At 43.4% G+C, this 13074-nt stretch overlaps 1 protein-coding gene and 1 pseudogene across 1 annotated transcript in view; both read right to left on the reverse strand.

The window, feature by feature from the left end:
* The window catches only part of LOC122935208 (zinc finger protein 397-like), a 1371324-nt gene that overhangs the window by 174873 nt on the left and 1183377 nt on the right, over positions 1-13074 (reverse strand). The gene's annotated exons all lie outside the window — the stretch shown is intronic.
* LOC122933820 overlaps positions 1-13074 on the reverse strand; it is a 72749-nt pseudogene that overhangs the window by 49288 nt on the left and 10387 nt on the right.

The raw sequence follows: 13074 nt of genomic DNA on the forward strand, positions 1-13074 counted from the left end.
TATATATATATATAAGCAATAACAGTAAAACTTTTTTTTATTTTGTGTTTTTTTAAACAAAAGACGCAGACACTAATCACTACACCAACTAAACAGTAAAAAACTAACACTTAAAACTAACCCTAATAAACTTTTTTTTTAACAAAAGACGCAGACACTAATTACAATTTTTTAACAGTATTTAGCTCCTCCCACAACCAACACCAAATCAAACTGCACAAAATGGCTGCCTCCTTCTCATTGTCCCACAAGCTACAAGAAGGGAGGGATCAGAGTCCTCTAGAAGTAACAATATTCGTATCGCAAGAATATTCGCATTACGCATATTCGCGCTCCACTTACTGACTCGTCAATGTAAGTAATATTGGAGCCTTAGGACTTTGTACTACAATCTAGAAACAGGGAGGGATGATCACATTTTCTTACACAGTACACATCAATGTAATGTGTACTGTGAAAAAAAAATATCGAATATACGTCAATACAAATATTTCTATATTCTAAATATTCGCGAAAATGTTGCTAACCCCTTTGCCTCATTCTCTTTGGCCAAGAAGCTAAAAGAAGGTATGGATCAGTGTCCTCTAGAAGTAGCAAGATTCGCATCGCAAGAATATTGGCATTACACATATTCGCGCTCCACTCACTGACTCGTCAATGTAAGTAATATTGGAGCCTTAGGACTTTGGATCACAATCTAGAAACAGGGAGGGATGAGCAAATTCTTTTTTTACACAGTACACCTCATTGTAATGTGTACTGTGTAAAAAAAATAAAGACAAAAAAAAAACAACAAATATTTGTCATTCCGAATATATATTGCCAATATTCTAAATATTGTGCTGATATTTGCAATAAAAATTTGCTTTTCGAGTATTCGCGCTCAACACTACTAGCCAGCAAAGGATGCAAGATGGAGAATTACAACACATTCGTAAGTGCCTTGTATTAACTTTCTCTACATAATAAACGCCATTTGCTGAAGTGAGACAACCCTTTAATGTTTAAGATAAAAATAAATCATGGAATAATTTTGTTTGCCAAAAATGATCTAGATTTTTGACTCAAATAACTTCAAAATTACTTCTCTCCATTGTGATTTCTCTGATAAGCTTTAAGTTTGGGTTTAGTAATAAAATATTCCCCCCATTCTGAACATGAAAAGTGCTTCTCCCCTTTATGAGTTTTCTTATGTATTACTAGATCTGATTTATCTGTAAAATATTTTCCACATTCGAAACATGATTATGACCTCTCTCCTGTGTGAATTCTCTGATGTGCAACAAGATTCGCCTTTTGTGTAAAACATTTTCCACATTCTCAACATCCATATGTCTTCTCTCTTGTGTGAGTTCTCTGATGTGCAACAAGATTTGCCTTTTGTGTAAAATATTTCCCACATTCAGAACATAAATATGGCTTCTGTTCTGTGTGAATTATCTGATGTGTATCAAGATGTGATTTATTTGTAAAACATTTCCCACATTCTGAACATGAATACGGCTTCTCTCCTGTGTGAATTCTCTGATGTGTAACAAGATTTGATTTGCTTGTAAAAGATTTCCCACATTCTGGACATGAATATGGCTTTGACCCTGTGTGAATTCTCTGATGTGTAACAAGATTTGATTTATTTGTAAAACATTGCCCACATTCTGAACATGAATATGGCTTCTCTCCGGTGTGAGTTCTCTGATGAAGCTTGAGCTTGTTTTTAGTAATAAAACATTTTCCACACTCTGAACATGAATACGACTTCTCTCCTCTGTGATATCTCTCGTGAAGCTTGAGGTCGTCTTTAGTAACAAAACATTTCCCACATTCTAAACATGAGTATGACCTCTCTCCTTTGTGACGTTTCTGATGTTTAACAAGATCTGCTTTATTTGTAAAACATTTCCCACATTCTGAGCATGGATACGGCTTCTCTCCTGTGTGAATTCTCTTATGTCTAACAAGACTTGATTTGCTTGTAAAAGATTTCCCACATTCTGGGCATGAATATGGATTTGACCCTGTGTGAATTCTCTCGTGTGTAACAAGATTTGATTTAAGTGTAAAACATTTCCCACATTCTAAACATCTAAATGGTTTCTCACCAGTGTGAATTCTCTGATGTCTAACAAAATCTGATTTATTTTGAAAACATTTCTGACATCCTGAACATGAATATGGCTTCTCCACTGTGTGAATTTTTTTATGGATAACAAGAACTGATTTTTTAATGAAACATTTCCCACACTTGGAACATGCAAATGTCTTTTCCCCTGTGTGAATTTTCTGATGATACCTAAGTTTTTCTTTAGTAATGAAACATTTCTTACATTCTGAACATGAATATGGATTCTCCCTTGTGTGACCTCTCTGATGATTCCCAAGTTGGGTGTCATTAATAAAACATAACAGATTTTCCTCTGGGTAGTCAACAGAACACGGAGAGCTGTGATATTTCTCTGGTGGATTTCTCCTAATAGGTCCACCTGTAGGAGACACAAGCAAAGAGTTAATACATGACCTCCTGTACACTACCAGGCAAAAGTTGTTCGTACCAATTTTGTCAGTTTTTCTGGATATAGTAATATAATATATTAAAGGTGTTGTCTCACATCAGCAAATGGCATTTATCATGTAGACTTACTAATGTATTGTCATTGTCCTTATTGCTTTCTTTGCTGGTTGTATTTATTTTTCCAATTCATTATACACTGCTTGTATCTAGGGGTTATGATCCCCCTGCAGTCCAGCACCTGCACACTATAGAAAAAATCTCCAGCATCTCTGGTGGTCAAGACTGTGGGAAACAATCTCCTGTCCCGGTCACCTCGTATCTGCGCTGCAGAGGTGGTCGGAACCCCTGGAAATGAGCAGTGTATAATGTGATGGAAAAATGAATTCAGCCAGCAAAGAAGGCAATATGGACAATCACAATACATTAGTAAGTGCCTTGTATTAACTTTCTCTACATGATAAAAGCCATTTGCTGAAGTGAGACAACCCCTTTAATGTTTAATTTAATGGCTCAATGTTTAAAGTATAGAACAAATAACCTTAATATATAAATAAATAAATCTTGGAATTTGTCTTTGTCATTGTTTTTTATTGTCCTTCTGACCCCCCGGCCTAGTAGGAGTAGACCAGAAGATATAGCATGGAGCTTCACAATACAGTGGCAGCCCTTTTTTTTCTAGTGTGCCAGTCACCCTGTGCAAGTTGCCAACTCTGGATCCAGCAAAACAGCCCCAAACCATCACGCGTGATGTACCAAATATGTCAAATTTTGATTCATCAGTACGTAAGACCTTCATTCTGTCATCAGTAGTTCATTGGAGGTGCTGCTTGGCCCAGACAAGCTTCTTTTTTCATTTTGAAATCTTAGTAATGGTTTTCTTACTACAACTCGACCTGTCAAACCTGCAGCTTGAAGTCTTCACATCACAGCTGAAATAGAAACTTGTTTAATGGGGTTCTCCAGGCTTTTAATATTGATGGCCCCCACTGCTCGCTGCTGCTTTGCCATAGACATACAGCAGCAGACAAGCTGATGGCACATGCGGCGATCGCTCGTTGGCAGGCTGGAGATGTGATTTTTTTTAACCCCTAACAGGTATATTAGATGCTGTTTTGATAACAGCGTCTAATATACCTACTACCTGGTCCTCTGGTGGTCCCTTTTGTTTGGATCGACCACCAGAGGACACAGGTAGCTGTGTAAAGTACCACAAAACACCACTACACTACACTACACCCCCCCCCTGTCACTTATTAACCCCTTATGAACCCCTGATCACCCATGATCATCCCATATAGACTCCCTGATCACCCCCCTGTCATTGATCACCCCCCTGTCATTGATCACCCCCCTGTCAGGCTCCATTCAGACGTCCGTATGATTTTTACGGATCCACGGATACTTGGATCGGATCCGCAAAACACATACGGACGTCTGAATGGAGCCTTACAGGGGGGTGATCAATGACAAGGGGGTGATCACGCATATAGACTTCCTGATCACCCCCTGTCATTGATCACCCCCCTGTCAGGCTCCATTCAGACGTCCATATGATTTTTACGGATACATGGATCGGATCCGCAAAACACATACGGACGTCTGAATGGAGCCTTACAGGTGGGTGATCAATGACAAGGGGGTGATCACCCATATAGACTTCCTGATCACCCCCCTGTCATTGATCACCCCCCTGTCATTGATCACCCCCCTGTAAGGCTCCATTCAGACGTCCGTATGCGTTTTGCGGATCCGATCCATGTATCCGTGGATCTATAAAAATCATACAGACGTCTGAATGGAGCCTGACAGGGGAGTGATCAATGACAGGGGGGTGATCACCCCATATAGACTCCCTGATCACCCCCCTGTCATTGATCACCCCCTGTAAGGCTCCATTCAGACATTTTTTTGGGGCCCAAGTTAGCGGAAATTGTTTTTTTTTTGTTTTTGTTTTTTCTTACAAAGTCTCATATTCCACTAACTTGTGTCAAAAACTAAAATCTCACATGAACTCACCATACCCCTCACGGAATCCAAATGCGTAACATTTTTTAGACATTTATATTCCAGACTTCTTCTCACGCTTTAGGGCCCCTAAAATGCCAGGGCAGTATAAATACCCCACATGTGACCCCATTTCGGAAAGAAGACACCCCAAGGTATTCCGTGAGGGGCATATTGAGTCCATGAAAGATTAAAATTTTTGTCCCAAGTTAGCGGAAAGGGAGACTTTGTGAGAAAATACAAAAAAAAAAAATTTCCGCTAACTTGTGCCAAAAAAAAAAATTATTCTAGGAACTCGCCATGCCCCTCACGGAATACCTTGGGGTGTCTTCTTTCCAAAATGGGGTCACATGTGGGGTATTTATACTGCCCTGGCATTTTAGGGGCCCGAAAGCGTGAGAAGAAGTCTGGGATCCAAATGTCTAAAAATGCCCTCCTAAAAGGAATTTGGGCCGCTTTGCGCATCTAGGCTGCAAAAAAGTGTCACACATGTGGTATCGCCGTACTCAGGAGAAGTTGGGGAATGTGTTTTGGGGTGTCATTTTACATATACCCATGCTGGGTGAGATAAATATCTTGGTCAAATGCCAACTTTGTAAAAAAAAAAGGGAAAAGTTGTCTTTTGCCAAGATATTTCTCTCACCCAGCATGGGTATATGTAAAATGACACCCCAAAACACATTCCCCAACTTCTCCTGAGTACGGCGATACCAGATGTGTGACACTTTTTTGCAGCCTAGGTGGGCAAAGGGGCACATATTCAAAAGATCACCTTTCGGATTTCACCGGTCATTTTTTTACAGATTTTGATTTCAAACTACTTCTCACGCATTTGGGCCCCTAAAATGCCAGGGCAGTAAAACTACCCCACAAGTGACCCCATTTTGGAAAGAAGACACCCCAAGGTATTTCGTGATGGGCATAGTGAGTTCATTGAAGTTTTTATTTTTTGTCAAAAGTTAGTGGAATATGAGACTTTGTAAGAAAAAAAAAAAAGAAAAAAAAATCATCATTTTCCGCTAACTTGTGCCAAAAAATAAAAAGTTCTATGAACTCACTATGCCCATCAGTGAATACCTTAGGGTGTCTACTTTCCGAAATGGGGTCATTTGTGGGGTGTTTGTACTGTCTGGGCATTGTAGAACCTCAGGAAACATGACAGGTGCTCAGAAAGTCAGAGCTGCTTCAAAAAGCGGAAATTCACATTTTTGTACCATAGTTTGTAAACGCTATAACTTTTACCCAAACCATTTTTTTTGACCCAAACATTTTTTCTTTATCAAAGACATGTAGAACAATAAATTTAGCGAAAAATTTATATATGGATGTCGTTTTTTTTGCAAAATTTTACAACTGAAAGTGAAAAATGTCATTTTTTTGCCAAAAAATCGTTAAATTTCGATTAATAACAAAAAAAGTAAAAATGTCAGCAGCAATGAAATACCACCAAATGAAAGCTCTATTAGTGAGAAGAAAAGGAGGTAAAATTCATTTGGGTGGTAAGTTGCATGACCGGGCAATAAACGGTGAAAGTAGTGTAGTGCAGAAGTGTAAAAAGTGGTCTGGTCATTAAGGGGGTTTCAGCTAGCGGGGTTGAAGTGGTTAAAGGGGTTGTCTCATCTCAGACATTGGGGCCATATCACAAGAATTTAGTTTTTTTAAATACATTTCTAAAGGAACAAGTCAAATTTCTTTTCCCCATAATATACCGTATTTTTCACACATAAGACGTACCTTTTTTTTTTTTACCCAAAGTGGGGGGAAAACACCACTGAGTCTTATTGGGGGATTACTAATGAGCTCTTCCATTATGGGAAGAAACAGAGAGGACTTATCTTGAGATGAGCTGGAGCAGACCATTCACAACACATCCAAAGCCCACAGGAGTGAACTATAACCCACACAGGCCACTGGGAGAAGGAGGAATAAATAGCCTCGCTAACAATCAACCCAGTACACCTGAGTGAAGGTGGATCCAGCTCAAACCCAAACCAAAACAAAGAGAAGAGTCAAACATGTGCAGATCTCCGCACATTCACAGGGCAAGGCGTGACACGGAACTACACAGCTCTGCCACTGCATAGTGGATGGAGCTCGATACTGCAGCACTGTTCCCACTGAAGTCAACTCCATCCACTCCTGCACATAACACAGGGGTCACTGCCCGGAGTGCTACTTTACTGCAGCTTTAAGATGGAGCCTCACCTGAAAAAAACTCCCAATTCCCTTCCTCCATTCGTTATTCCATACCTGTGGTCACATGGACTGGAATGTCCTCCTCCACCTCACTCTTACACGGGGGATCGCCCATCATCCGCTCTTCTTCATCCTCCACTTTAATATCAGTCAGATCTTGCCCCTGATTTGTCATCTGTAACAATTCAGTACAATACAGCAGACAGGTGGGAAATCTAACAGATCCACATAAGAGACCCCCACCATCTATGACCCCTCTATGACTGCAGGACCCCCCCTATATAGATGTGTATAGGGCTCAGCTCCATCTACCTGATGGTTCTCTGGGAGCTTCTCCTCTGGACAGTCCTGGGAATACAGAGGATGGGGACATCTCTCGGGGGGATTTCTCCTCCTGGATCCATCTGTGGAGAAACAAGCAGAATATTATATATATATATATATATATATATATCATGATGAGTTGATGGGAGTAGTATCCAGGGGACCCTAACACCTATATAATCAGCAAAATCTCTTCTTACCTGCTGATGTCAGAGGCCAGGGAGCCTCCATCATGGCCTTCTTGTACAGATCCTTGTGTCCTTCTACATATTCCCACTCCTCCATGGAGAAATAGACCGCCACATCCTGACACCTTACAGGAAACTGACAACACAAAGACACCGTCATCACCCAGACCCCTCCAGTGCTGTTACTGGAGAATTTCCCAGCATTCCCAGCAGTGTCACCTCTCTAGTCAGAAGCTCCATCATCTTGTGGGTGAGTTCCAGGATCTTCTGCTCATGTATCAGGGAGGGAGGCTCTGTGATGGGGGTCCTGCTCAACCCTCCTGACTCATAGATGATGGGAGTCACCCCTGATGTCTTCTTCACTATGGTGTTATCCTGTGGATGGAGAGAGACACTTAGGGAAATAAATTTCTTTCTGACTCCAGATCTACAATCAGAATCACTCCCTGGATCATGGTCCCATCTCCAGTAATCTAGTCACTAGAACCTGGAATATTATTACCCTCCAGACCTCCAGGCCCCTTCTGGACTCTTCTAGAGAATCCCCCATGACCCCTTCCTCTGGCAGAGAGCTCCATAGTCTCACTGCTCTTATGTAAAGACTCCTATTCTATGTTGGTGGAGTAACCTTCTTTCTTCTAGATGTAGTGGAGGCCTCCTTGCTATAGTCCAGTATCATCTAGATGTCAGACTAGTGGTAGAAATCCACCCTCCAGGCCATCTCCTCCTCTGCTTCCTCTCCTCCTGGGTACAACGTGCCTACTTACCTTCTCATGGCTCCTACAACATGACTATTGGTCTCCATGATCCATCACTGACCATACTGGTGGCTGATCTTCAGGTTCTCCATCACTTGGAAGGTCTGGAGGCCGTTCTCCAGGACCCTGGAGTCTTCCTATCACTTCCTATGATGGATTCTCCTTCCGGTGTCTGACTTGTTACAGAATACAATAAAGAGGAGAGAAATCTAGAAAAGTTTACCTCTCCGCTCAGCAGGGAGATGATCTCCAAGGTGAGGTCTAATATTCTTCTGCTGATCTCATTCCTGTCCATCCTTGGTGGTCATTCAGGAGAAGAGGAGAGAACTGGAGGAGCTGGAGGCTTCTAGTACTGCAGGCACCTTTATGAGGAGAGGAGAGGCTGGAAATCCTCCAGGGACAAGAGCATTAGTGAGATCCAGAACCGCACTTACTGCTCCTGGAGAGACCCCGCTTCTCAGAGCCCCCCGCACCGGGGATAAAGGGGGATTCTGGAGAAATGGCTGATACCAGAGAGAAGAAGAGGCTCCAGACACCACAGCAGTGACTACCGACCAGGACCTGCTCTGTATCTGCGGCACTGCAAAAGCTGAAGGACCTGGGATGATGTCACCATCATGTGATCAGTGCAAGGGGCGGAGCTCAGCAGTGGAGAGAAGGACCTGGGATGATGTCACCGTCATGTGATCAGGAGGGGCGGAGCTCAGCAGTGAAGAGAAGTGGTAGGACAGGACCTGTGATGATGTCACCGTCATGTGATCATTGTAGGGGCGGAGCTTTATATAAAGTAGAAGAAAATGGAGAACGGATAGATTTATTTAAGTGAAGGAGATGCTGGGAGTTGTAGTCCTTTGTCCTCTCCTGCTTCCTCGTGTAATGTCTGCCTATATCACATAATAACAGGCTGTGTTAAGGTTTGGAGTACCGCACTCCGTGTTGGGTTTGCTGGTGCCTGCAAGGACTTATCCAGTCACGTACAAGTAGAATAATTGCAGCACACAGCTTGTCTTCTTACTTATTGAATTTTATTTTTTAATTCTTAATTTTGTCATCATATGACCAATAAGTAAGAAGACAAGCTGTGTGCTGCAATTATTCTACCTATAATAACAGGCAGGACATGCTAGGAGTTGTAGTCCTCTCAGGTGGGATTACTGTCAGCACTTTCTGGTAGGACTCCCATCCTCCCCTCTCTGAGAAGTTATTTCCTGCCTCTTAGATCACGTCTCTTGTTCCTGAAAATTGGCAAAATATAGTCACATCTGGGGCGCGGCGTGCTAAGCATGGTGTAAGGACGTGTACAGCTTGAGCTCCCCTCCTATCCTGTAATTATCCTGCTTCCCAGACCACACCGGACGACACAGTGACCCACACTGCCAGCAGAAGGACCTCTGCCCTCACCCTGGTCTGTTGCCACGCCGTTAGCGGCTCTTCCCCCTGCGCCCTTGGCTTTGGTGAATCGGGCTCCTTCCTCCTGCAGCAGAGAGGGCAGCCATCTTTCCCGCTGAGAGCGGTGAGTCGGCGATTCTGGACCATCACAGCGCACCTCCGGCTTCCTGCGCTAAGCCTCTTGTCACACCGCTGGAGATCGGAAAGGGACACCCCTGAAGGAGCAGCTCTCGTCAAAACAGAGAGACTCTCCAACGGGGCTCAGAGACAGCCCTTGGCCATCTCGCCCGCACGTGGTGCCTGATTACAGGTGACCGGGAAGGGAGCACGCTCTGACAAGCTGGGGAGGAGGTTGGGGGTCACCTATTCCTGGTTTCCCTGGACCTGATTTAGATAAAGGGGCAGTTGGGTCTCAGAGCTTAGCCTGGCAACCATACCAAACGTCCCTACTGGGCTGCTGTATCTAGCGTCCTCTCTCATGGAGATCTGTTAACGCCATCTTGGATTTCTGTTCCTCATCATTACTGGTCTCTGGAGCCCTATATCCATTATCTGTGAAGTTACATCACTTGTAGGGTTGAGCGAACCCGAACTGTAAAGTTCGGGTTTGTACCGAACTTTACGATTTTTTGACCCCAAACATTTCAGTAAAAGTTCAAGTTCGGTGTTTGGCAATTTAATGAGGTTTTTTTGAAAGGCTGTCAGAGCAGCCAATTAACATGCATTTAACTCTGTGCCCTTAGAAGCCATCACAGCCTACTAATGGCATGTCTGTGATTGGCCAGTACAGCATGTGACCCAGCCTCTATATAAGCTGGAGTCACGTAGCGCCGCACGTCACTCTGCTGATACTAGTGTAGGGAGAGGATGCTGCTGCTGTGAGGGAGAGAATAGGAGACAATTCTGGTGTTCTTGGTGTTAAATCTGCAAACTACAGCCATTATTTTTGTGGGTGTGGGTGCAATGCTACATTTTTGTACCCCTGAGCCCAGTGCCACAGAGAAATAGGCTTTAATCAGTCTGTTTGTTAGGTGAGCGGCGGCGACCATTTTTCCAACTGCATGTGTGCCAGGGACATTGCTTTAATCCTGTTCTGGCAGCTCAGTGGGCGAGATCTAGGCATTTTTTAAGGACACCTGCACTGCATATGTGCCAGGGGAAGGGAAAATAATATAGGTAATCTGTCTTTTACCATGGTGATGGATCATGTGACGGAACATGTGATGACCGGAGTGACATCATCACAGGTCCTGTTCATGTAATTAATGCTCACCCCAGGTCCTGTTCAGCAAAGGAGACAGAAGGAGATGCCGGGCTACGCGAACAAGTGGACTAAGGTGAGTTAAATAATTTTTATTTATTTTTTTAACCCCTCCAGCGCTATTATACTCTGCATTCTGTATTCAGAATGCTATTATTTTCCCTTATAACCATGTTATAAGGGAAAATAATAATGATCGGCTCTCCATCCCGATCGTTTCCTAGCAACCGTGCGTGAAAATCGCACCGCATCCGCACTTGCTTGCGGATGTTTGCGATTTTCACGCAACCCCATTCACTTCTATGGGGCCTGAATTGCGTGGATCATCGCACCGCAACGCACAATATAGAACATGCTGCGATTTTCACGCAACGCATAAGTGATGCGTGAAAATCACTGCCCCTGTGGACGGCCCCATAGAAATGAATGGATCGGTATTCAGCGTTCAACTCGCGCATCGCATCCGCGCGGAATACTCGCCCGTGTGAAAGGGGCCTAAGTGTTACATTGTCGGTGGAAAAAAAATATCACACTTTTTGTGCTAGATAGTACATGTGCGGCCTGCGCTGCATTTATGTCAGTCCACTAAAGCCTTTTTTGGCTGTGAAGTCAAAGGTAGTCGCCAACAACACTGAAATATAAACATTGGGAAATATATAAAAGAAAACAAAGAGTAAGTGCACTGCAGTATAACAATGGTTGGGTGCAGCCGGTATACATGTCTATTCTGCACAAGGTACGGACAAGTCCTGTGGGATCCATGGCTGGTTTATCTTAATGAACATGAGCTTGTCCACATTGGCTGTGGACAGGCGGCTGCGCTTGTCTGTGATGACGCCCCCTGCCGTGCTCAACACAAGTTCAGACAATACACTGGCTGCAGGGCAGGCCAGCACCTCCAAGGCGTAAAGGGCAAGCTCTGGCCATGTGCCCAATTTGGAGACCCAGAAGTTGAATGGGGCAGACCCAGTGACGTAGCTAGAAATGACTTTGCCCAACAGCAAATTTTTGAATGGGGCGCCCCTCCCCCAGTAATTTTTTTGTAACTCCTTCCTTTCATGCCGCCTCCATTTCTGTGGCTAGTAAAGATCGCTCTCTCAGACCAGGCCCAGCAGCTGTTTTCTACACTGTCTATATTGCTACTGTATATAAATTTAGATGTGTAATACTGTTGAGGGGGCCCTGAGAAAGTCTTTTAGTCCTACTCCTCCTGGATGGGCCCCAAAGCAGCCGCTTCCCCTGCTTCACCTGTAGCTACGCCCCCGTCATTCAGTACGTGTAGGCGTGTGCACACATACTGCTCCACCATGTTGGTGAAATGCTGCCTCCTGCTAAGATGTTCCATATCAGCTGGTGGTGCTGGTTGTTGTGGCGTGCTCACAAAGCTTTTCCACATTTCGGCCATGCTAACCCTGCCTTCTGAGGTGCTGGTGGTGCCCCAGCTGAGTTGGCAACTTCTTCCTCCTCCTCTGCCTTCACCTTGTGCTTCCACTGTGCCCCCGCTGTCAGGTGTGAATGCCATCAGCAGCGCGTCTACCAGCGTTCACCTCTTTCGATCACGCTCCAGTGACGGAATTAAGGACGGCACATTGTCCTTGTCCTTGGGCCACCCAGTAATCAGCACTGGGTAAAATGTGGGCAACTCGGCGGTCGTTGCGGAGACACTGCAGCATGTAATCGTGTGCCAGGCTGCCCAGAGAAAGATAGAACCGGTAAACAACTAAGACGGTTTGATAAAACTGTACAGCAGCTGAATAATCTAATTATGGACTTTAATCTAATAGATGTCTGGTCAAATGCCAATGACAAAGACCCAGGGTATACATGGAGCAATTCTGTTGTACAATCCAGGCTGGATAATTTTTATTTTTTTCTAAAGTCTTCAAGCCAAGGAATATGCGTTTGGAGGAAAAGATCTTTTCTGACCATAAGATGATTCAAGCACAAATAGAAGTGTCCGGTGGTGACAAAGGCAAAGGCACCTGGAGCTTAAATGTGGACTTGCTGGAAGACAGTGGGTCAGTTGCAAAAAAAGTTTTGCAACAACGTTAAAATGGTGGGAGTACATAAAAACAAAAATCTAAGATTTCTTCTCTATAGCTGGAATAAAAAAAAAGGCCAAGGAAAAGAAACAATGGTTTAAGGACTTAAACACAAAATTGAAGACTTACCAGAAGTTGGGAGAAGCCGGTGTGGATGTATCTGTATTAATCAAAAATACAAAAGAAAACATCAAAAAGGCAATTTATAATAAAGGAAAAGAGATAATTTTTAACAGCAAAGTCAAACTTTTAGAAGAGGATGAAAAGTGTTTGTGCTTCTTCTTTAAAAAAGGCATGAAACAGAAAACTGTTATCTTAAAAATAGCTGACAAAGCTGATAAAGAAGATATGCTTAAAGAGGCCCAAATGTTCTACCAAAGACTGTTTGATAGGGAAAAAATTG

The sequence above is a fragment of the Bufo gargarizans genome, chromosome 4 (assembly GCF_014858855.1).
Source record: "Bufo gargarizans isolate SCDJY-AF-19 chromosome 4, ASM1485885v1, whole genome shotgun sequence".
Lineage (NCBI taxonomy): Eukaryota > Metazoa > Chordata > Amphibia > Anura > Bufonidae > Bufo > Bufo gargarizans.